At 45.8% G+C, this 12649-nt stretch overlaps 1 protein-coding gene across 2 annotated transcripts in view; it reads left to right on the forward strand.

Moving 5' to 3' along the window:
- The first annotated feature begins 1658 nt into the window (after positions 1-1658).
- The window catches only part of LOC126998547 (mucin-5AC-like), a 94039-nt gene continuing 83048 nt past the window's right edge, over positions 1659-12649 (forward strand). The window contains exon 1 of one of the 2 annotated variants that reach the window (XM_050860335.1): positions 1659-2673. The gene's annotated coding sequence lies outside the window, so the exon portion shown is untranslated. The remainder of the gene's footprint in view (positions 2674-12649) is intronic. The other variant, XM_050860336.1, reaches the window with a different exon arrangement.

The following is a 12649-nucleotide window of genomic DNA, read 5'->3' on the forward strand; positions in this document are numbered from 1 at the left end:
TTTTAGCTTTCACGCCCTTTGAACGTGGCCCAGATCAGTGAAAGTTGTTGTTGTTGTTGTTGTTGTTGTTGTTGTTGTTGTTGATGATGATGGTGATGATGTTTGCGGCAGGGGTGTTGGTGGTGGAGGTGGTGGTGATGATGGTGGTAGTGGTGATGGTGATGACATTGGTAGCACTGCAGGTGGTGGTGGTGGTGGTGCTAATGGTGTTGATGATCGTCGTGGTTATTTAGCGTGAAAAAGGAAATCACAAACTTTTTTAGGCAATAATTAAAGCGAAACAGCGTGGAAAATGAGATGAGATTAAACGTTTGCATTAAATAAAAAAAATAATGTGTGTGTGTGTGTGTGTGTGTGTGTGTGTGTGTGTGTGTGTGTGTGTGTGTGTGTCGCTTGGTATGTTTTTTTTATTTTCTTTTGCTTATTTATGTTTTTCGTCTGTTCCTCGTCCATGACTTTCACTAAATCTTTTTTTTTTTATCTCTTGTTTCATTTCCTATTTGTCGTGTGTTTCATTATATAGTATCACCATTTTCTCTCTCTCTCTCTCTCTCTCTCTCTCTCTCTCTCTCTCTCTCTCTCTCTCTCTCTCTCTCTCTCTCTCTCTCTCTCTCTCTCTCTCTCTCTCTCTCTCTCTCTCTCTCTCTCTCTCTCTCTCTCTACCTTTCTTTTCAGCTTATTATTTTCAGAGCCTCAGGTAGCATGATTTGTACCTACCCTCGTATTTTCTTTCTTTTCTCTTTTTTTCTCTTTTTTTTCTCTTTCTTTTTCCATGGCTTTCATCAGACTTTTTTTCTCCCGTATTCTTTGCGCTGTTTCGTTCATTTCCTATATTCTTTCCCTTTCTCTCCCTCTTTAGCTCATCTTCTCTTTGAAACACGTCTCGAAAAAAAGTTTCCAGCAACTTCCTCTGGACTTTCTGTTTCCATCGGCCGTGTTTCTGCTCAGTGCAATGGTATACTACGCTCCGCTCAAGCCTCTTTACCAACCATTTTTTTATTACGAGATTTCAGTTGACAGTACGACAGCCTTATCAAATGTGGGTGTGTAAGTCCCGAAATGTTGGAGACTGTTAGCCTCAAATCAAGGAAAATGTTGACTGTTGCCACACGAATCGCACACGAGGATGATGTCGCCAGCGTTTTATAAGTCTTCAATTTTCCTGATATGATTCGCTCAGTGTCCAGATTAGAAAATATGAAAGTGATGGGTTTTGATCAATGACCGCCAAATGTTTGTAGTTAGCCTTTGAAGTCTGTCATCAGTAAATATAACGTGAACGTGTGTCCCGAATATTCACGTTTACTTTTCTGCATTTTTTATGGAAAGTTGAAAGCGCTTTCTCTGTTTCTTTCCGTTCCATTTTCCGTCCCTTTTTCTTTACGTTCATGTCTTTGCGTGTTTTCTCTCCATATTGTTCCTTTTTCTCTTTCTGCAAATTATGCTAATGCATGTTTCTGTAGCTATATTTTTTATGCTTTTAGGAGTTTTAGAATTAAAAAATATGAATCGTGTAATAATAGTGAAAGTTTAACTTTCTGGTCTAGGCCAGGACGCGTTTTTATGGCACTAGGACACGATATTGTTTTAGGAATTATTTGCTGGATAAAAGTGGATCCTAATGTATGTGAATTTTTGGAAAAAAAAATGGACGAATCAATCTTCATGGACGCACGGTTTCTGTGTCTGATGAGAGGGAGCGTTCTGCAAGCGCCCCTAACCTGCCCCAGGAAGGCCTCAGAGGGGAAGACGCCCCGCGGAAGAGGAAGAGTTGAACGAATATAATTGTGTTCAGAGTTCACGCTGCGCGATTGTTTCCAGAAAGAAGACCGATCCAGCACGATGCAAGTCGGGTGCATCATGCACATGTGTAGAAAGTTGCCCTTGAAAGTGCATGTGTTTCTCCTGGACAAGATGAAGTGCCGCATCTCGAGATGAACCGAACTCTATCCAGCGTCCTGCCCACCACTCGCCTGTGGCGGGACTTCCTGCTTCCCGGCGGCTGGAAGGGTCAGGGAGAGAGTCTCGCAACCCTTTTATTACCGGCGTCCCGAAGGGGTGCCTCTACAGGGGACTGTTCGGCGTGTCTTGCACTAACTTTCGGAAAGCGTCAGCAAGAGCGAGGTGGCCGGTTGCGCGGCGTGAAGAGTGTAGTCAGTGCTGGGCCGCGGCGCGGGGCGCACTGAGTTTCTCCTGCTCTCTCGAGTTCGGCTGACTCACTTGGACTACTGCTGACACACTTACACTCTCTCGAAGCTCTGGGTCGACTCTCCCTACTGATATAATGTTGTAGTTACTCGTTGTCACTCCATATATTTACAACGTTGAACATATGTTGTTGTTGACGAGTTCTGCTTGAGTGATACTGACCAAAACAAACTCTGACTGCCGCCGCCAACCTGCAAGTGCAGAGGATGCCTTGAGGGCGAGTGAGTTACGTGAACTTCCTGAAACTTGCCAGGGTGCTTCCAGAAGGATATTTATAAGTTAGCAAGGGGCGAGGGTCCTTCAGGAAGACTGTTGGACGAGCCTTGACCGTCTGTGACTGTGACCCAATACGAGTGAGTCCTGGAGTGACCGCTGGACCCACCCACCCCGCCTCGCACCCCGAGGACCGCCGGCCTAGGATGTCAAAGGGTCTCCTGCACTGAACCCGAGTCACCAAGAGCAAAGGTAGGAAGTGACGTGAGCTTTACTTACACTGCCCCTCTCTCAGGGATGGTTGTCCTCTCTCTTACCTGGAGCAGACTGACAGGGTGTGTTTTCCAGTGAATATAGCAATCAATCTAATGAATCTAATAGCTGGATGGCGGTGATCAAACTGAAAACAGTCTAATGGTGAAAAAATGATGTCCCGATAGATTCACACAGAACACTGAGCGACGCAAGCAGTTAATTTATGAAGGGAGTCGTTATTACCAGAATGACGTAACTATGAGGCAGAGAGCGGGTGGTAGAGGACCTCATATGGATCGCTACTTGAGGCTGAAAGACGCATTGAAGTTCTCACGCGTGGCGGCGGCGGGCGTGCATGCATGGTCTGGGCGCTGCGTCACGTGGTCCAAGTGGGTCATGCGTGGACAGCACAACAACAAACCCAGCATGCCAGACAGCCCGCCAGACGCGCCCCCTCCTTTGCTGCTTTGGTTTCCTGCACGACTTTCTTCTCCTTTTAGATTATTATTCAGTGGAGAAAAGGTTTGAAGTCTCCTTGGCAACGTTAACCGACACAGACAGACACAACCTCCAGCACTAGTGTTTTGGTTCTATTCATGATTTCCTTCACCTTTTAGCAGTCTTATTTAGTCGAGAAAACCTTATATATATATAAAAAAAAAAACGTTAAGATCTGCAATAGTTCAGTTTATCAGTTATTTTCGTACCTATAAATTGCTTCTCTTGTGGTCTGGCTTCCCTTATGAGCTTTCTTCCTCTTAGAGCTTTCTTCTTAAAGTCGAGAAAGGTTTAGTCTCCTCGGCAACGTTAAAATCTACAATAGTTGTTTATTTGTTTGTTTATCTTTTAATTGCTTCTCTCGTGTTCTGGCTTCCCTTATGAGCTTTCTTCCTCCTAGAGCTTTCTTCTTAAAGTCGAGAAAGGTTTAGTCTCCTCGGCAACGTTAAAATCTACAATACTTAAGTTTATTTGTATTTTGTTTATCTTTTAATTGCTTCTCTCGTGTTCTGGCTTCCCTTATGAGCTTTCTTCCTCCTAGAGCTTTCTTCTTAAAGTCGAGAAAGGTTTAGTCTTAAGTTTATTTGTATTTTGTTTATCTTTTAATTGCTTCTCTCGTGTTCTGGCTTCCCTTATGAGCTTTCTTCCTCTTAGAGCTTTCTTCTTAAAGTCGAGAAAGGTTTAGTCTCCTTGGCAACGTTGAAATCTACAATAGTTAAGTGTATTTGTATTTTATTTACCTTTCAATTGCTTCTCTCGTGTTCTGGGTTTCATCATGCGTTTCCTTCTCCGTTTAGCATTCTCATTCAGTCGAGAAAACCTTAAATAAGAAAAGACGTTAAGATCTGCAATAGTTCGGTTTAAAGTCCCCTTGGCAATATTATGATTTCGAATAATTTTGTTTAATTGTATTTTCTCTATATATTTGTTGCTTTATTTGTGTTTGGGTTGCTTCGTGAGTTTCCTTTTCCTTTTGACTTTCTTATCAAGTCGAGGAAGTAGAAAAAAAGTCGTCTCGCTCACGTTAAAGTCTGCAAGCTTCTTTTGTTTTTGTTTTATTCGCTTCAGTTGCGTTCTGGTTTGCTTCCTGAGTTCCTTGGTAAAGTTGTTGTGAGCCAGAGTTCAGTAATTAGTCCTTTCTTTATTCTTTTTCTTTATCAACATTCTCATATCTTTTTTTTACAACAAAGGAGACAGCTCAAGGGCACAAAAAAAGGAAACAATGATAAAAAAGCCCGCTACTCGCTGCTCCTAAAAAGAATCCAAAGAGGTGGCCAAAAGAGGGGTCAATTTCGAGAGGAGATACCCTTGTACTTGCCTATACTACTTTGTCACTCGGGTACTTTTCATGTAGTCGAGAAAGCATAATGAGGCGACTTGGTTGAGTTAATGTTTAAGAAAAGATTGTGTACTGAGCATTTCCATAGCAGCTACAGTTCTGCACACATTCAAAACATCCCTTTAGTCTGTTTTGCGTTCCTGGATGTTGTACCGAGCTTGAAGCGTGGCTCAAGACTCCCATTTGTCACACTACTACAGTTCTGCATACATTCTAATCCTCCCTTGAGCTTGTCCTGTATGTGTTCCTTGGTGATGTACTGTGCGTGTAGCGTGGCACAGGACACCATTTGTCACACAACAATCCTACATACATTCTAATCTTCCCTTGAACTTGTCCTGCGTTCCTTGGTGCGTGTAGCGTGACAGAGGACTCCATTTGTCACACTACTACAGTCCTACATACATTAGTCTTTCCTTGAGTCTGTCCTGCGTTCCTGGGTGTCATACCGTGCGTGTAGCGTGACTCAAGACTCCATTTGTAACACTTTTCACCCTATTACCTCCTTTTCCCCGCCAATGGTTTTGTCTAAAGGAGCGGAAATACACTGAGCGATTGAACAGAATGGGACGGGGAGGCGAGGACATACGTGGTGGTGGTGAGGAGGGAGGAAGGGAAGTAAGTACCGTGACAGACAGTGAGGGAAGGAGAGACGGATGTAAATTGCAGTTGGTTATGTCACGTGCGGATTCGTATATACATGCAGGCCGAGGAGTGTTGTTTGTCTCGTTGTTATCAGGTGCGGAGAGAAGAGAAAGTACTGGTGGCGGCATGGGTGAGCAGGTTTGGCGGTCCGGCCCTTCGCGTGCTCTTCCTTTTCTCTGAGGAAAGTACGGTACGCCTCGTGTGGTGGGTTACAGAGGCACATGCAGGTGGCCTTTCTTTCCTTACATGTCTTCGTTCGTGCAGTCATATTTAACTGTGCTCTTCAGCCTCTCTCGCTCTCTCTCTCCCCTCTCTCACACACCTCACACGCGATACGCCCTCATGACTTGTGGTGGATTATAGAAACACGCAAGTGGCCTTTCTTTCCTTGTTTTCCTTCTTTTACTCATATTTAACTAACGCTTCATGCCCTCTCTCCATCTCTCCCTCTCTCTCCCTCTCCTTCACTCCCTTCCACACACTGTATCTTCCCCCGTGTGTCTCGAAGAATAATGATGAGAGGAACTTGTCAGCGGCGTTTTCTCTTCAGCCCCAAGAGTGGTGTCGGTGGTCGGGCGGGGCGGGCCGGCACGAGAGAACACAAACACGTACTTTCTCTCTACTCCTTCGCTACCTGCCCTTGCCTACCTACCTACCCGCCTGCCTGGCTCCCTGCATCCATTCACGGACAGGGGTACCTACCGCAGGGCATATAGTTGACTCTATCACCGTTTGCTCTTTAGGAATGGAGTATAGCGTGACGGGAAGGATGTATTTGTAACCGAAAGGAGAGAAAATTTGTTTGAATATGGACATCACGTGTGAAGGCAAAGAAATATCGTCTGCTTAGTCTTTCCTGCGCGCTCACTTATTACTTATGCACATGAGTGAACGCTCCCCTCCCCACCCCCCCACCACCACTTCAAGAGAGACTCCGAATACACATGCAACGTCTTCGGAAAACTCTCGCTTCGGTACGGCACCAAAGCGCTCTTGTTTCCATGCACGCACTCACTATCCTCCAGTAAGACACCTCGATTACTTTATCCCTGTGATCCACCACGGCTTGAACGCGTGCTGGACTCGTGACTGGACGTGGGTGTTAGACGCTTTACCTTTTCCTTGGACACCGCACGTCCGTCATGTATCACTCGGAGCAGCGCGGCGGAGTTTCTCTCGGCCGCGTCTCAGCACATGTCCGGCATTCCGAAAGTACGATTGGGGCCATGATCACGATACTTTACCGCCTCGCCGCCTGCCACGCCCCCTCCGCCCTCCTCTCTCCCTCCCTCCCGCATCCCTGGCCGGCGCCGCGCACTCCTCCTCCTCCTCCTCCTCCTCCTCCTGCCGCAGTCCACGACGTACCAGCCACAAGCCTCTCACACACTCGCCTGCTGCTCGCTGACCCACACCGGAGGAATGCGTGTAGAAATGTAGTTTATGTGTGTGTGTGTCTCCCCTCTGCATTTTTCTCCTCCTTCTTTGTTGTTGTTGTCAGGGAATTTGTAGCTTCGTGAGACCCCCATTTCTATATTTAGTGTTTGTTGATATTTTTATGGTGGAGGGATTCGTTTTCTTCATATGTATTTTAAGGTGAACCCTCAACCTCTGACCTTCCTCAGTGCTTGCCTGCGAGTGTTTTCGTGGGTGACCTTGAAGGGTTGGTGGCCCTCAAGGCTGGCGTGGCATCATCGAGGTCGTGGGAATCATGGTTCGAACCCGCGTGCTGAAACACACACACACACACACACACACACACACACACACACACACCCGCGACATAAGTTAAAGTATATATAATAATCGGAAAATACAACTTACTGTTAGGAATAAAAAAAGATAACTGCAGTCCATCCTATACTATTCAACCAGAAAGCCCAATAAAACTAAGTAAACATTAATGTAACACACTTAATACACACACGGAAGCAGCTCATCCAGTAAGATTAAGGTTTTATCTGACCACTTAATTGACTTCACGAAATTCAGTCCCCCCTAATAGTCGTTTAATTGCCGCCTCCTGCACGAGAGAACAAAGAACGAGCAAGAACCAAAGAGGAAAAAGAAACTCACTCGTAACTCTTAATGTCTCAGACCGTTTACATCTTACTTCATATTCTGGGACAGGATTCACGTTTTTGGCCCTTTGTACGTGTGGGCGGGGCGGGGCATGCAGCGAGTGGCGGAGGGCTATGTTGATACTTTTTTGGCCCTCTGTACGTGGGGATAAGGCGAAGCAGGCAGCGGGTGCATGGCGAAGGGCTGTGCTGATATTTTTTTTTACCTTACTGTACGTGTAGGCGGGGCGGGGCGGGGCGCGGTGGGCAGCGAGTGGCGGAGGGGTGTGTTGATACTTTTTTGGCCCTCTGTACGTGGGGATGAGGTGAGGCGGGCAGCGGGTGCATGGCGAAGAGCTGTGCTGATACTTCTTTTGACCAACTATACGTGTGGGCGGGGCGGGGCGGGGTCGGCAGCGGTTGGCGTAGGGCACAACGGTCAAGGCGAAGGCTGTGGTGGACGTGTCACTCCATCAGTTGACACGATTCACGTCCTGTCCAGCTTCGTCCTCGCTGCCTCAGGTCGTGGAAGCGCGTCCGTAATGGCTTTTAAGAGAACTTCACACGTAGCCGGAAGAGCATGGTCCGTTTACGCGAGGAAGTGGTAGGAATGGCGGAGTGGTCAACGACTTTATTATCATTCTGTTACACGTTCTTTTTGTCATTTTTTTTTAGTATTATGTACCTCCTTTTCGATGACTTTCTAGATTAACTGCTCATATATTTGATTTTGAAATATGGATCACTGTTCCTAAAAAAAATAAAAAAAACATACTTCTGGACTTAAGTTGTTTAGCAAGTTCATGACAGTGCCTTGACTTCTTAGCACGTGAAAGGAAACAAGCTGACAAAAATATGGATAACTTTCTTTGATTTTGTGTTTCATCGTTCTCAGGCTGTTCATTTGGGAGCCTCGGTAATGCACTTTCAAGACAAGTTCTCTCCCGTTCAGCTCGGTATGCCAGAATCCTTCCTTTTCCAGGGTGCGTTTGAAAGGAAACCGACATGGACAAGTATTACTAAGGGTCGTATTATAAGACATTTCGGGGCCCAAGAACACATATTTGACATGGCTTTCGTAAGAGCTGAAGGCATTTCCAGGAGTAGTTGTATGACCCTGGTGGTAGTTTGACCCTTCTTCTGTAACACGAACCTAAAGAGACACTCATTAGAACCCGACTGACCCCCTCTTTGACCTTTAGAAATAGCTGGTGTGAGAAGCGAAAGTGTCTAACAATACCAACCTTAGTCTTTCCGGAGATTTTGTTGAGGCTTTTCCCGGACAAGTGAGTAATTTCTCCCTTCAGCCGCGCCGCCTGGTTAGTAGGACGCCGCTACAGGACGGAACTGCCACCCGCCCGCCCGCCTGTAGTTTCTCTGCCGCTTTTCGCTGACCCGCCATTTCGAGACATTGGGTGCTGGTTGATAGACTCGCTGCCACGCCATTGAGCCTTATTTTGAGATAGTCGCCGGTTGAAAGACTCGGTGCCACGCCATTGAGCCTTATTTTGAGACAGTCGCTGGTTGAAAGACTCGCTGCCACGCCATTGAGCCTTATTTTGAGACAGTCGCTGGTTGAAAGACTCGCTGCCACGCCATTGAGCCTTATTTTGAGACAGTCGCTGATTGAAAGACTCGCTGCCACGCTACTGAGCCTTATTTTGAGACAGTCGCTGGTTGAAAGACTGAGCTTATTTTTGACAGTCACTGGTTGAAAGACTCGCTGCCACGCCATTGAGCCTTATTTTGAGACAGTCGCTGGTTGAAAGACTCGCTGCCACGCCACTGAGCCTTATTTTGAGACAGTCGCTGGTTGAAAGACTCGCTGCCACGCCACTGAGCCTTATTTTGAGACAGTCGCTGGTTGAAAGACTCGCTGCCACGCCATTGAGCCTTATTTTGAGACAGTCGCTGGTTGAAAGACTCGCTGCCACGCCATTGAGCCTTATTTTGAGACAGTCGCTGATTGATAGACTCGCTGCCACGCCATTGAGCCTTATTTTGAGACAGTCGCTGGTTGAAAGACTCGCTGCCACGCCATTGAGCCTTATTTTGAGACAGCCCCTGATCAAAGACTCGCTGGCACGCTGTTGAGACTTATTCGTTGCTGATTGACACTCGCTAACACACCGTGGAGTCTTATTTCCTGACATTAGTTCCTGATTGATGGACTCGTTACCGCGTCGTTGAGCCTCACTTTAAGACATTATTTCCTGATTGACAGATTCTTACACGCCCCTGAGACTTATTTCCTGACATTACGTGCTGGTTGACAGACCCGCTAACATGTCATTGAGCCTTATTTTCAACCATTAATTCCTGACTGATAGACTCGCTGACATGCTGTTGAGCCTCATTTCAAGACATTAGTAGTTGACTGATAGACTCGCTGCCACGCCGTTGAGCCTAATATCGAATTGCGCGTTTCTGTAACATAACAAAGCATCTACAATAGCTCCTTTTCCCTTATTGTCTTGATATACGCCGGGCCTTACGTTTAGAAGTTGGAGTCATTTGTGAAACTGCGAAATGAGCGTTCTTTGCATCACTCCAAAGGTCATTTCTTGCGTTTTAATCCCAGAAAGGTCAAGCTTGTGTTTCCCAGGTTGATTCCCTTCCCGCGTTTCTCATTTTACTGACTGAAATGACTTAATCTCCAGCGAAATCAAAGTCTTTCACAGTTCCCAACCCTCCCTCCCTCCCTCCCTCCCTCCCTTTTTTTTCAATTTCCTTCCCGTGTTTCTGAATTTACTGATTCTCAAACAACTTAATCTCCAGCGTAATCGAAGTACACACATATTCCAAGCTCAGCCCTTCACTGCAACCCTCCCTTCCTCTCTCTCTCCCTCCCTTCCTCCCTTCCTTTTTCAATTTCCTTCCCTTGTTTCTCATTTTACTGATTCTAAAACGACTTAATCTCTAGTAAAATCAAGGTGTACACTCACACTTCGAGGTTAAAGTTTTCCCAGTTCTCAGCCCTTCACTGCAACCCTCTCTTCCCCCCTTCTTCCCTTCTTTTTTCAATTTCCTTCCCTTGTTTCTCATTTTACTGATTCTGAAATGACTTAATCTCCAGCAAAATCAAGGTATACACTCACACTTCGAGGTTAAAGTATTTCCCAGTTCTCAGCCCTTCACTGCAACCCTCTCTTCCTCCCTTCTTCCCTTCTTTTTTCGATTTCCTTCCCTTGTTTCTCATTTTACTGATTCTAAAACGACTTAATCTCTAGTGAAATCAAGGCATATACACTTCAAGCTCAGTCTTTCACAGTTCCCAACCCTTCCCGACAGCCATCCGTCTCTCCCTCCCTCTCTCCCTTCTTTTTTTTATTTCCTTCCCTTGTTCCTCCTTTACTGATTCTGAAACCGCTTAATTTTAGCGGAATCAAAGTTTACACACTCCAAGAAGCTCAGTTTTTCATAGTTCCACGCCCCGTCAACCCTCCCTCTCGCTCTCCCTTCTCCCCGCTCTCCTTCCCTTCCTCCCTCCTGCTCTCCCTTCTCCCCGGTATCCCTCCCTCCCGCCCTTCCGCTCTCCCCTCCTCCTCGCCACCCGCCGCCTCTCATTCACTTTCTCGGGACCGACCGACCGACCAACTCGCTCACTTTCTATTTTGGCTTTAGGAGAGTGTGAATAACGGGACTTGATTTGCGTGACACCGATGCGAGAGTTTCGTTTATGACCTTTGTGTGTGTGTGTGTGTGTGTGTGTGTGTGTAGGGCCTCACCACCACCACCACCATCTCGACGGCCTGCCGGAATGATTGGCTCTCTTGCTATGGGTGAATGTGGTCAACGCCTCATTAGCCATCACGAACCGCGCATCGCTGGCTACTCGATCCCCCTTCCTCTCTCTGCTTATCATTCATTCCTTGTTTATGCCGTTTATATTTTATGTTTTGTTTGTGTCGTTTATACTTGTGTCGTTTATGCTTATGTTCATGATTGTCGTTTATGTCTGTGTTTATGTCGCTTGTATTTTTTGTTTATGTCATTATGTTTACGTTTATGACATTTATGCTTATTTATTTATAATTTTACAGTAAAGGAAGCAGTTCAAGGGCAAAAAAAAAACCGTAATAGAGAAAAATAAGCCCGCTGAACACTGCCCCTATAAAAATAAGAGTTCAGAAAGGTGGCCAAAAGAGAGGTCAATTTCGGGAGGAGAGGTGTCCCAATACTCGACTCTTGAAATGTTTATGTTAATGTTTAAGCTGTATTTGTTTACACTTCAATGCCGACAATCTTCCTCACGGCTCGAGCAGGAAGACGCACGCACGGTGAAGGCCTAAACGCAATTTTCTAATCATTCGTCAATTGTCAAGTTTACGCGCTAAAGGTGACGTATTTTTTCCCCGTTTATTTATGCAAGATGCCGCCTCAAGGTTCCGTCCTCTCCTGCTTGTATTCTCTGGAGGAACGTCAGTCGCCGGGATAGCCTACACTCGTTCACCTTTGCCAGATTATCATACTCAGAGCATAGTATTTACCGGTTTCTGACGCATAACTATAGCCAAGAAGCATCAAGAATTAACTATTTTAACGATAGATATAAATTAATCTCGTTATTGGGGACCAGGAGACAGTTTTTGGGTCGGAAGTCGGTAAATATAGGAGGCTGAGTACGACAATCTGGCATCGTTGCGCTCGTTTTCTTTCTCGTAGTCCGGGTCGGTATTTTCAGATGCTTCCGCCTCCCTCTTACATCAACAATTTTCAAAGTCCATGAAGGTGATAAGTCGGGTTATAACAAGTGTTTTTTTAAGTTCACGGTACAGAGGAATTGTCAAACTACCACCGGGGTCATAAAACTAACCATGGAAATGCCCAACACTCCTATGAAGGCCTTGTCATGTTGCCAGGAGAGAGACAGAGGAGGATGGAGAGGTTTTAACATGGATCGAAGAGGCAATTCAGAGGTCTCGTTACATAAGCTCGGAATCCTCACATCTTTATGAACGCAGTGTTACAATAAAATGCTTCCGGCTTCCCAAACTAACCGCGCGAATAATAACGATATTCACACCGTTATTTCGTTGTATAACTTAGGAATCATCACCGGGTATTTATCAACACGTGTTACGAGGCTTCAGGCAGCAGACAAGCGCGAAAATCTGAGCAAGGAAGCGAATTGAGGAAGAAGGAGAGAGGCACAGATTCCGGATAAATAAGAGAGGGAGGAGAATCGAGAGAGAAAAGAAGTAAATAAGAAAAAGATGGAAGAGACGAAGGCATAGAGAGAGGGTTGAATGGTGAGAAAGAGAGGAGAATCGACAGAAAAAGAGAAATGAGAGGGGGGAGAGCGGGAGAAAGGCGAAGAAGGTTGAATTTTCTGAAAGGGAGACGCGACAGAAAAAAAGAAAAAAGGGAAGAATAAGAAAAAGGCATAGAAAAAGGGTTGAACTTTCAGAAAGGGAGGATAATCAACAGAAAA

This window comes from Eriocheir sinensis, chromosome 14 (assembly GCF_024679095.1).
Source record: "Eriocheir sinensis breed Jianghai 21 chromosome 14, ASM2467909v1, whole genome shotgun sequence".
In the NCBI taxonomy this organism is placed as follows: domain Eukaryota; kingdom Metazoa; phylum Arthropoda; class Malacostraca; order Decapoda; family Varunidae; genus Eriocheir; species Eriocheir sinensis.